At 39.2% G+C, this 13,021-nt stretch overlaps 1 protein-coding gene across 3 annotated transcripts in view; it reads left to right on the top strand.

Annotated features, from left to right (window-relative positions):
• Positions 1-1,662: 1,662 nt before the first annotated feature.
• The window catches only part of SENP5 (SUMO specific peptidase 5), a 43,487-nt gene continuing 32,128 nt past the window's right edge, over positions 1,663-13,021 (top strand). The window contains exon 1 of one of the 3 annotated variants that reach the window (XM_039850515.1): positions 1,663-1,871. The gene's annotated coding sequence lies outside the window, so the exon portion shown is untranslated. The remainder of the gene's footprint in view (positions 1,872-13,021) is intronic. The other 2 variants (XM_039850514.1, XM_039850513.1) reach the window with 2 other exon arrangements.

Here is a 13,021-nt window from a genome sequence, read left to right as displayed (position 1 = left end):
GTCCTTCCCAGTGTTAAAAAAACAAACAAAGAAAAAAACAAACCACAGGCCTAGAATGGCCTCACCTGAGCTGAAAACCCCCGATACCAAACTTAGATTTAATCAATATGTAATTTCCTGATAAACACTAGTGAGGTAATCTGTCCTTGCCTGAAATAATCCATTCTTTTAATTTCTTAGTTCCACCCTGATCCACTTTTAACTTCTTAGTCCACCCTCTTTTTGCCTATAAAAACCTTCCATTTTGTACATCTCATCAGAGTACCCTTCTAGCAGCTAGATGGGATGCTGCCTCATTCATGAATCCCTTAATTAAAACCAATTAGATCTTCAAGTTTGTTCAACTGAATCGTTTTTTAACACTAGGTAGACACATTGTTAAACTTTTTTTCTCCTGTTAAACTGTCTTTTACTACAGGGATATCTCAGTCAAGAATCCAGAAGGTAGAGAAAATTATTTTTCTTCCTTGGTATAACAATAAATTATACCACCTAGCCTAGGTGTGGAGTAGGCTATACCATGTAGGTTTGTCTAAGTACACCGATGTTGGCACAATGTTGAAATCACAGCATGTATCCCTGTTAAGTGGTGCATGACTGTTGTAAAACTCAGCAGTAACTATAGCAACTGTTTAGAAGACTGAGAAAAGCTTTTGTTTGAGAAGGAAAACTTAATTTTTGATACTGTTGAGAATTTGCTGACACGCATGATAATTAAAAGCAAACCACATTAGTTGGTTTTACTATTGTTTTTATCTTCTTTACAGTCAAGGCACACCCTTATTACTCGCACCTAGGGCTCAAGGCGCCTAGCGCCCAGCTCCTGGCATTCCATTGTATCCGTCTCCACTCTATTCAGAATCAAGTATGTCCAAAATTGAATTTATCTTCCACCATACCTCTGCTATTATATATTTTCTGCCTGTCAGGATATTGTATTATATTTATGTCTCTTTCCCCAAAATTAGACTCAGGGCTTGCAAGAGAGACTTCATGTTCACATTCAAAAAAATGTTCAGTGAATTGTGCTTTAACATATCAGGCTGAAGTCGCTTTCCTCTCTCATTATAAGGAGAATGACAAATTTACCATACCGACTTACTAAGCACTTGTAGGCCAGTCACTATTTGGTGTCGGGCTACTATGATAACTAAAATCGGGCTCTGCCCTCCAGTGGAAGTGTTTTCAGTTGAGAGGAGGGCACAGCTAAAGAACATCATTACAATACCGTTGGGTAAGGTCATCATGGGAGAACCAGAGAAGAAATGCCTGGGCCGGAGCATCCAGAACAGGAACGTCTTTCGCTTTTCGCACAAGGGAAAAGGGCTTAGTGAAGGGAGGGGCCGTAGTAGCCGTGGTCTGCCCGAGCCTTTTTAGGGTAAAAAATTCTGAGGGGCCGAACAGATGTCTGAAACTCGCTTTGCAGAGCCTCTGTAATTTTTAAATCAGTTTCTACGAGACCTCATGCGTTTGGAAGGAGGTGCCGGACAGGAGACGTAGTGCGGGCCCAGTCAGTGAAGACCAGCGCAACAGCCTGACGTCCCGGGGGAAGCGGAAGAGCGCTCGCCGCCGGAAGCGGAGGGAAGGCGGAGCCACGCCCCCAGTGCCCGGCAGTCGCTGGCCCTCCCGCCCCGCACGCGGCGCGGGCGGGGCTGAGGCGGAAGGGCAGGGAAGGAGGTGACGACGTAAGTGAGCGCCGGCATCGCGGCAGCAACTCCAAAGGAAGCTTGGCCGCCGTGGTCGCTGTGAGCAGGCCGGACACCTTGTTGCTGACGGGGCTTCCTCGAGAGCTGGGGAAGACAGGACCGTAGTCGGAGCTGCCCTAGTGTCTGGGCCCGCGACAGGGCAGGTGAGGGCAGCGAGGGACGGAGGTAAGCGGGAGCCCAGGTGTCACATCGGCGGAGTGGCTTACGGACCCGGCTGCTTGGCCGTTCCCGCGCCGCTGTGCGCCAGCTCAGCACTCCGGCCTGGAGGCCTCAAGCGCTGCCCTCCTCCCATGCTCGAACCCGAGGCAGCAGATTTCTCCCTGGTCACCACTGTACCTTCCTGGGGCGGGGAGGGAGCTCGTCCCGAGGGACCGCTGTCCTCCCCTCTTTCTCTCCAGTTCGAGATGTACGACGCAGAAGCGGAGAAAAGTAGCGCCCTCGGCCGCTCCTCCTGAAGCCTGGGAAAGCTTAGAGGGAAAGAGCTGCTGTTACAGGTCCTCCAGCTCCTGCCGTCGTGGAAGTCAAGGGTTTTTATTCTGCCAGTTCTTCCTGCCTGCCTTCGATTCCTTACCCCACACTCCTGGGACCCTGTTTTAGTGAACGCTTATGGCACAACTGGACATTAGGGTGGTGCGAAGCCTGATATTTCTGTTCTCTCTATGCTAGGGAGAACAGTTCGACTGTAGGGCCGCTCTGTTAGGGGAGGAGGGATACGGAGAGGATGTGGGGAGCGTTTTGGATTTAAGAGTCAGAAGAGCTGGGTTGAAATCCTAGCTTGCCATTTGGTAGTGGTTTTAATCTCATGCTTGAAGCTTAGACATTTTTGACCACATTTAAAGCGGAGCTTTCTTATACCTATGTAAATTAGTAGGGAGAATTTAAATGAAATGAAGACAGAACGCTAATCTTGAAATGTTTCGGGAATCTAGTCACCCTTGGTTTAAGGATATCCAGGATATTTAATGGTAGATTCCTAGTTATGTTTATTTATCTATCTACAATAGCTCAGCTTGGTATGGAGAGAAGGGTGTCGGAAGAGATACTAGGATCTTGTATGGTTAGAACCTAACTGCAGTGTGTGCTTTAGGTTGAGCAGCATTAGGAAGAAGTCAGAATCTTCTTGTCACCCAGATGTCTCATGCTTATTGATAAAACATTATTGGTATATGAAGGATGATAACTCAGATCAGTTTTGCTCCTTACTCGAGATAACTTTGTCCAGTGGGCCCTTTCTAGGAGAAAAGCTGAGAGGGACTTCATTTATACCTTGGCCACTTTACAAGGAATTCTTTGCAAGTATTTCTGAGGACTCCTCACTCTGCCTCTAAAATATTTCATATTAATTGAAAATGTGCAGGGAATAAATACAGGAACTTGAATCCTTTGAGTGGTTGGACATTGCAGTTCTAAGTATGAAAAGATGCCTTTATGTAGGCCAGAGAAGAACATTCTTCACTGAAGTTTAATAGACCCTAAGTTAGAGAAGTGTTTGGGGAGGAGGGATGGGAGATACGGTCTGTGACTTGGGTGAGAAGCCCCTATTCTTAAAACTGCCTGTCACACAAATTAAGGATGCTCTCCTTTCCTCAGTGGAGCATAATGATGGCTGCTGTGCAGTATGTAGCGAAGTACAATCTTCAGTTCCTTTGCCACGGAATTTTCAATTTGGAACTTTAAGTCATGGATAAAGAGGTCACCTCATCTTGTAATTCCAAAACCTGACTGGTCATTAGAGGTCACCTCATCTTGTAATTCCAAAACCTGACTGGTCATTAGAAGCATTTGGAGAATTAAAACCAAATCTTAGATGCCTAGACACTACCTCAGTGGCTCTGAAGTGAGACCTGGGTATTTGGTTTTTAAAAGGTTTCTCAGATGATACTCATGGTTTAAAAACACAGATATAGATCAGGTTTCACATTTTAGTTTATAAACAGGCTCAGAGAGATGAGTGTCATGCCCAACTAGTTTGTTGCCTTCCATGCCTTCTTAATTTTTTTCTCTTTCCTGTCCTTTCCTTAACAAATAACGATACTCGAATTAATAGTACTATTTCAGGTTTTGTGGTGTTTGAGCCCAGAAGTTAGAAAAAAGTCCTTTAAGTCAGTAGCTCTGTAGTTCTGTTTTTATAGTTTCCTATGAAATTAGACTCCTCAATGCTCTTTCATGAAAGTAGATTTTAAAGTAAAATTTCATACTAAATGTTGCTTAGCTCTGTTTGTTTGCAGAATAGTATAAAGGTTATTATCACTTTATAAATTAGTTTTTTAGTAGGCTTTTGTGCCGTACCATGGAAAAATTCCAGTTTAAGAATATTTTGCTTTTGTACTGGCTTATCATATACCCAGTGCTTTCTCCCCCTCTTCAGTCTTGGTATGCATGACCACTTAACTTTGTATCACTAGCCAGCCTCCTATGTTTGAGAACTGGGCTGTAGATTGCTTTATAAACACCAGATTTAACTAAAGGCTTTCAGTATTTGTTTTAAGCTTGTCCTTGAAATTTTAGTCTCTTTTTCTTGGTTAAATTGTACTGTGCTACTGATTTAAAAAATTTGGTAGAAGCCTAGAAAGGATGAACTGATAAGGTGGTAACAGTGCTTTGTGTGTATTTTTCCTACCTGTTATAGTGAAGACTTGATAACTTTGTGGAGAGGTAGTATTTTCAGAATTATTAAGGTAATAGGCCATCAGGCAGAGTTGAACATTCTCTTTTAGGGAGATAGGTTGACCCTGAAAGTTATTCTTTGATAGGCTTCTCATTGCTCTAGTAATTCCTATTCTATGTAGAGTCAGAAATGGACCCTACATCATAAATCCTCTAAAGGAAGTTACTGAATTATCTTCTTTCTAAAAATGACCCAGTTTATAGCATGTTAACTTCCTACCACCAGATGACAAGGGTATTCTAAAATCACTGATTAAAAATCATGTTAACAGATAGGTGGTCTATGAATTCAGCATCCAGAGAGACATATATGTCTCAGATGAAAAACCAAGTCACTGAGTCTCTAAATTTTTTTTCTATTTACATTTTTACATTTTTATTTTTTAATTATAGTTGACATACAATATTGTTAGTTGTAGGTGTACAAGATTCTAAATTTTTTTATTTTTGTGTTTAAAATTCTTTAATTCTGAAGTTTTAACAGTTACTGAATTTCAGATACTCACAGAGCAAAGTAAAGGTATTTTCAAGTAGAGATATTAAGAAAGGATAAATATGAACCCAAGGTCACAATTTTAATCTAAACTGATAATACAGATTTAACATAGAAACAAAGGCAAGAGTGGTGGTGTAACAATTTGAAGACCCAGTGGAAAGTGGAGTTTAGAAGTCACTTGTTGGTTCTTGAGGCAGTCTTCTCTTTCTGTAAGGACTTGAGACCAAAATTGGGTACTTAAATCTACTTTATCTCTGGTGGCTGAATGTGATGAAAGTATTGTCAGTATGTACAAGTAAGTAAATGTACAAGTTGTCTCCAGTTCTCAATCTTGATCTTTTTTATGGTCATCCATGCTCTCTTATGCCAATGGGGAATTTTTTTTTAATCTTGTTTCCAACTATAAACCATTCTGTCTCATTTTTCTGTTTATTACTACACAACAGCTAGTCTCATCACTGTCTTTTCACCTCTAGGAGAAAGAACTTTTTCATAGTGATGCTTGAGTTAACCTATCTAGTGGCTGCACTGTTCAAAATTTGGGTTGTCCTAGGGTCAGTGAGTACCTAATAAGAGTTGAAAGCTCACTTCTGCTTCCCTTGTGTGTCTGTTTTATCTTTGAAGGAATGTTGGTATTTGGTGAACATGAGCTCGCAACAGCATGGCCGAGAATACAGGTGCATATATGTAGACAGACTTCATGGGGAGGTTGCTTTTAATTTTGATTACATGTGCTCTGAGTGCGTGCTTGGAATTTGTCAGTTTCAGGGTGCATTGGTTAGACTCTTTTATTGGAGAACCTGCAGTATTTTTGTCTTTTCTCTTTGAGCTAGTTATATTTGAAGAAATCTTCAGATCTGTTTGGAGTTTATAAGCTAGGCTGCTAGTGATATGGTAGCTAAATTAGAAGAAGGGGTAGAAATCTTAGCATTCATTATGTAAACGTTCACTTACGTTCATTTAATTCAACTATTTTTAGTACGATACCCTCCTTCTCAGCTGTACCAGATGTTTTCCAGTCCAGGAATCCTTTGTTTTACCCTCAGTGCTGCACTATCCAATATGGTAGCCACTAGCAACTTAAATTTAAATAATTGAAATTAAATAAAATTGAAGATTTAGTTCTTCAGTTGCACTAGATACATTTCAGGTGGTCAGTAACCACACATGTCTAGAGGCTACCATATTGGACAGGGAAGATATGGAATATTTCTATCATTAAATAGTTTTATTGGACAGTGTTGCTCTGGTCTCGTGAATAATGCTCCAGACTACCGTAAAGATGGAGGAGGGACAGTTGGTTGATTTTTATGGTGAGCGTGGGGATATCTAAATGATTTTAGCAGTCATCTTGTTTTTAGTGCAGTATTTACCCCTGAACCTGCTGCTGCTAATTCCTGACCTGTTTTGAGACACTGTTGTATAAATTGGATTGCTTTCCTCATTGCAAGCTTGAGATTTAACTTTCTTAGGTCTTTAGGTCAGTCTGCATTCCAGATTCCAAGTTTCTGTTATTGTCCACTCTTCTATTTGTGTGCATATGTTTTTAAAAACAAACCCTTAAGGTCTGTGCATTTTACTGTATGTAAATAATATCTTTAAAAAGTAGTTTAAGAAATTCTTTATTTTCATCTTACTGGGGTTTTAGGAGGAAGTGAAAGTAAGATGTGTCTGTTCAGTCTGCCATCTTCATCCATAAGTAAAGTACTCCATTAGCATTTAAATATGTACAGATCTCTTCCTTTAAAAAAAATCTGCCCTGTCTCTCTCATATTTACTCAAGCTTCTTGAGCAGTTTTATATAATATTGTATTCTTTACTCCTCCTTGGTTTTTATCTTCTCCATTCTTCTACAATTTCTCTTGTAAATGTTATGAGAATCAAAGGGACACTTTTAAATCCTTATCTTGCTTGACCTCTCAACAGCCTTTGACAGACCATTTCCCTCCTAGAAACCCTTCACTAGCTTTCCTGACACCACACTTACCTGATTTTCCACCTTATTTTCCTAATCATTCCTTCTTTCTTTTGCTTGGTAGTCTTCTTTTACCTCACCATTACATCTTAGAATTCTCAGGACATTGCCATAGGGTACATTCTCTAATCCCTTTGACAAATTTTCTCTAGATGAGGTTATCATTTCCTGTAGCTTTGGTTACTGTAAGCTGATGGCTTAAATTGGAATTCCCGTGGTATCCTCCTTTCAGAGTTCTTGACCTGTGCATGGAACAGTATACATCCACTTGGATTTTTTATAGTTATCTCAAATCTAACATGTCTAAAATTAGCCAGTATAACCTTCCTCTACTCTCTCTCCATTTGTTCCACATAATTTATACCACTATCCAGTAGCTCATGCCAAAACACCACCCACATACAGACAGGCTTTCCACCCAGTTCTATCATTTCTGTCCTTAAAAGTCTCAAGGTCAATTTACTCTGCTCCTTCTCCCAATTTTCCCCTTAATCTAAGTGGTTATTGCACCTTGCCTACATTTACCTGTAATAGCCTCTTAACAAGTTTACTTTTGCTATTGCCTTCTCCCAGCCCTTTTGCACACTGCAGGTAAAATGATCTTTTTAAGCGTATAAATCAGGTCTTGTACCCCTTTTTGTCTTTCAGTGGCTTCATAACTACCTTTATGTGAAGTACCAGCATCATTGATTTAGCTTTTCTGTTCCTTGCCTGCCTCTCCAGCTCCTCCTTTAACTGAAGTTTTTTTAGTTCCTTGGAATACTACATTTCCTCTCCTAGGCTTTTATCTGTTCCCTTTGCCTGGTAACTCTTTGTCATTCTTTGTCTCAGATTAAAAATAATTTCTTCACAGAGATCTTCCCTGACCCTCTTGCCAGATATTCCCATAATACTCTGAATTTTACCTTTCTTATATGCATCACGCTTGTTAATACTTTTTTCAAATAATCCTCCTACTAGACCATACATTTTTTGAAAGTTCAGTGCCATCATATTTGTAGAAACTCAAATATTTATTGAATGGAAATTTAATAGATGTTTGTATATTTTTATACTTTCAGCGTTATTGGTGATATATAATCACCAGAAATATGTTATATTAGTTTAACTTTTTAAGACACAGTCGAGATAGTTTTCTCTAATTTGGGGAGAATTTTCAAGAAATTAATTATGTGCTTTTCCCTCGTTCTTCAGTCGAAATTTGTTATGGACTTATAATTATGCAGCTTTGTGTGATATTCTTAATAGAATAAACATCTTAAGATATCTCAGCTATTATATTACCTTTGAGTATTATGAAGAGTAAATTCCAAATCTCCTTTTATATTAGTAGTACACAGTGAGAGCATATTTGAATTTCATATTTAGAAGTTTATTTTAAAGTGCTTTTTCTATTGATAAAAAAAGTAAAATGCCATCATCCAGAGGTTCCTCAACTTTCTCTTTTCATAGCCCCCATATTATCTTTCTCATAGGGCCCTGAGGCCTAACAGTTCAAATAATTAGGTCAAACAGCTTAGTAAGTATTATGTTCTAGCAATTTGATAGTTTTTCAAAAATAAACATAAGTTGAAAGACAAAATAGTATTTTTATTTTATTCTTAAATAACCACAATTACTATATGCACTTGTTGGGCACCATAAAACTTCTCAAACCTTGGAATTATTACACACTGCCACCCACATTTCCTGTTCCACATTGACTTTCGCACAGTCCAGGATTACACGTTATATTAGTTGTCCTGTCTTTTTGGTCTTAGTCCTTTAATTTGGGACAGTTCCTCGGTTTTTTTTTTCTTTCATGACATTGATTGACACATTTGAATTGTATTGGCCAGATATCCTATTGAGTGTCCCTCAGTGTGGGTTTGTCTGTTTTTTCCTATATGATTAAATTCAGGTTATAAATTTTCCACAAGAATACCACACAAGTGATGTTGTACCACATCAAGAGGCACATGACGTCCGTATGTCTCATTACTGATCACCTGATTAAGGTGATGTGTGCCAGGTTTTTCCATTGAAAGGCACAGTTTTTCCTATCTTGTGGGAGGCTATCTTGTGGGAGACACTTTGAGACTATGTAACTATCTTGTTTCTCTCTGTACTTTCACCCTCTAATTTTAGCATCCATTGATGATTCTTGCATGAGTCAGTTATTTCTGAGGAGTTGCAAATTATAACTTCTATTTCCATCATTCTTTCTATATTAATTTGAAATTATATGTAAGTCCCTTCTCCTTCCTGTTTGTTTATTTACTCAGTTATTTATATCACTGTAGACTAAGGATATTTATTTTTAAGCTATAATCCATTACTATCATTTTATATTCATTTGCTCAGTTTTTTTGGCCATTGTGAACCCTTACAAGTTGGCTCCTGTATCTTTTTGACATGTCATCATTTTTTGAGCATTTGTTTAGTTTCTGACACTACAATAATATTCCAGGTTCATCTTCTACTTCCTCTGCCCCAGCTCTGGAATCAGGTGTTTCTTTAAGTGGAGAATAATACTTAGAAACCAAGATCTGGGATAGGAGTGCCCATTGCTACTGGGATGTTATCGCTTCTAGGCCCTTGAAGTGGACAGAACTAGAAAATAAATATACGTGTGTGCACACTTCTAGATCTGTATCTATATATTAAGCACCACAAGTTCATACAAATACCTCTGATTTCAAACTCTCATTGTAGATTCAAAGCTATCTCACTTTGTCTGTTTCATTATTTGTAACGTCTTTCACCAAGAGCAAGAAACCTGGTTCTAATTATCCATAACATATTCACTTATTTGCTCAGTTTTAGAATACTTACAAAATGGTTTCGGAATTAACTCATTCCTCTGTGAAAAACAAATTAGCTAACTATAGTACAGTATTTGTATACAGCCCTTTTGTTTCTCATCTTACACAGTCAAAATAATATTTTCCAAAGTTACTTTGGCTAATTCTTTTCTGCTTTACTTCTTTCAATGTGGTTGTTATATACATATAATACAGTTAGGTTTGTTACTATTTATATTTCATTTTGGATTCCTCCTGCATTCTGGTTGATTTTTTTTAAAAATAATATTTTATTTTTCTGTTACAGTCGACATACAATATTAGTTTCAGGTGTACAACATAATGATTAGACATTTATACAACTTATGAGGTATTAACCCAAATAAATCTAGTACCCATCTGACACCATATAGAGTTATTACAGTATTATTGACTATATTCCTTATGTTGTTCTTTACATCCCTATGACTATTTTTGTAATTACCAATTTGTACCTCTTAATCCCTTCCCCACCTTCACCCATCCCTCTAACCCCCATTCCATTTGGCAACCATCAAAATGTTCTCTATCTATGAGTTTGTTTCTGTTTTGTTTGTTCATTTAGTTTTTTAGAGTCCACATGTAAGTGAAGTCATACAGTATTTGTTTTTGTCTGACTTATTTCACTAAGCATAATACCTTCCAAGTCCATCCATGTTGTTGCAGATGGCAAGATTTCATTCTTTTTTGTGGCTGAGTAATATTCCATTGTATATATGTACCACTCTTTATCCATTCATATATTGATGGACACTTGGTTGCTTCTGTATCTTGGCTGTTGTAAATAATGATACAATGAACATATGGATGCTTAATGTCTTTTTGAATTAGTGTTTGGATTTCTTCAGATAAATACCCAGGAGTAGAGTTACTGGATCCCTCTTTGTCTCTTGTTATAGCCTTTGTTTTAGTGTCTAATTTTGTCTGGTATAACTATATCTACCCCAGCTTTTTTTTTTTTTCCATTTCCATTTTCATGAAATATCTTTTTCCACCCCTTTACTTTCAGTTTGTATATATCTTTTGATCTGAAATGAGTCTCTTATAGGCAGCGTATATCTGGGTTTTGTTTTCTTATCCATTTGGCCACCACCGTATGTCTTTTGATTGGAGCATTTACTTCATTTACATTCAAAGTAATTATTGATAGGTATGTGGTTATTGCCATTTTATTAATCATATTTTTGATCTTTTATTTTTAAAGAAGTTTAACTTTTTTCCTTGAAAAATTTTTTTAATTAAATTAAAATTTTTTTAGCATTTTGCTTATTTTTTTCCCCACTCTTTTAACATTTCTTGTCATACTGGTTTGGTGGCGATGAATTCCTTTAGCTTTTTCTTATCTGGGAAGCTCTTTTTCTGTCCTTCAATTCTAAATGATAGACTTGCCTGTTAGAGTAATCTTGGTTATAGGTCCTTGCTTTTTACCACTTTGAATATTTTGTGGCAGTCCCCTTTAGCCTGCAAAATTTCTGTTGAGAAATCAGCTGACAGTCTTATGGGAGATCTTTCGTAGGTAACTAACTGCTCTTCTCTTGCTGCTTTTAAGATTCTCTTTGCCTTTAACCTTTGACATTTTAATTATGATGTGTTTTGAGGTGGGCCTCTTTGAGTTCATTGTGTTTGGGATTCTTCTATGGCTTCCTGGGCTTGTAGTCCCTCTAATGTAGTCTTCAGTTATTGTATTCTTCATTCCTGACTGATTCTTTTTTATATTTTCTACCTCAATTTTTATGTTTCCCTATGTCTTTGTTGAAGTTCTCACTGAGATCATTGAGCATGCTTATAACCAATGTTTTGAACTTTGCATCTGATAGATTGCTTGTCTCCATTTCGTTTAGTTCTTTTTCTGGAGTTTTGTGCCATTTTTTTATTTGGAACATGTCTCTTTGCCTCCTGATTTTGGCTGCCTCACTGTTTATTTCTGCGTATTAGGTAGAGCTGCCATGTCTCTTGGTCTTGATAGAAGGCCTTATGTAGTAGGTGTCTTGTGGGACCCAGTGGAGTAGTCTCCCTGGTCACCTGAGCTGTGTGCTCCAGGTGTGTCCCTTGTGTGGTTGTTTGCCCTCCTGTTATAGTTGAGCCTTGGTTTCTGTTTGCACATCAGTGGGAAGGATTGACTCTCGGTTTGATTGGTTGTGAGAACTGGCCATGACTACCATACCATGGAGGAGCTTTTATGCAGAGGCTGACCCTATGGAGCAGGATTTGCTTTAGCAGGACTCTGGTGCTTTTTGAGTCTCCGTTTTGGGTATGTTGTTTGTGGAGGTGGTTGGGTGGGTCTCTGGTGTGGTCTGAAACTGGCCACTGGGTGTGTTGGTTCTGGGGCCTCTTTGGAGGGGCTCTGGTGCAGGCCAAAGTTAGCTGCCCCCTTTGTCATGCCCGGAGCCACTTGGTTACAAAGTGGCTACAGAGTTATCTGCAAATATTTACCACCTGTGCTGGATGTGGAGGTGCCTAGAAGAGGCTGAACTGTGAACTCTGAGGCTAGTTGCCACTAGTGCCTGGCTTGGAGCTGCTTAGCAAGAGGCACTGGGTGTGCCAAGGCTAGATGCTGCTTGTTTGGGGTTTGTGATCCTTTGAGAGATTTTAGGAAAGTCCCCAATATTAGCCACAACAGGCTGTTTGTTTGGAAAAGTCACTGGAAGCTCGGGTGGGCCTGCAGATTGGGTAGGGCTCGGTCTCGGAATCACCAGGGCAGGGTGAATGGTGTTAGCTTGGTTGATAGAGACTCAACAATGGAGCCTGCCTGATTGTGCAGGCTGGGTTGGGGAAGGGCCCAACAAAGCAATAATGGTTTTTGCCACCCATTCTATCTGGGTGAAAGCTGCCCCTTCAGTCCTTGCCCTGAAGCAACACAATTTAGATCCTCCCCATATGTCCCTGGTGCCTTTCGAGCTGCTGCCCCGACACTGGAGCTTAGAGCAAGTAAGTCCATGAGTGGGCCCTTTTAAGAAGAATGCCTGGGATTCTAGCAGTTCTCCATTTCGCTCAGCCACAGTATCTGCTGTTATTCACAGCTAGAAGTTGTGGGGACTTCTCTCCCTGGGGCTGGGGAGCTTGGTTTAGGTCCAGGACACCTCACTCCTCAGGGGGACCTCTGCAGCTGAGATATCCCTCCCAATTTTTAACTGCCACATGTGAGTGTGGGAGCAGCCTCTTACTAGTCTTGAAGTAGGTTCTGTATATCTTTAGTTATAAGATTTCTGTTCAGCTAGACTTCAGGCGATTCTCAGTGTTGGTTGTTCTGTAGTTGTAATTTTGATGTAGTTGTGGTAGGAGGCGAGTACAGTGTTTACCTACTCTGCCATCTTTATTGGAAATTTTTGGCTGATTTTGTATATTTTTAAAGTAT

Source organism: Pteropus medius, unplaced genomic scaffold, assembly GCF_902729225.1.
Source record: "Pteropus medius unplaced genomic scaffold, Ma_sr-lr_union100, whole genome shotgun sequence".
In the NCBI taxonomy this organism is placed as follows: Eukaryota; Metazoa; Chordata; class Mammalia; order Chiroptera; family Pteropodidae; genus Pteropus; species Pteropus medius.
This window is presented reverse-complemented; position numbering and strand designations above follow the sequence as displayed.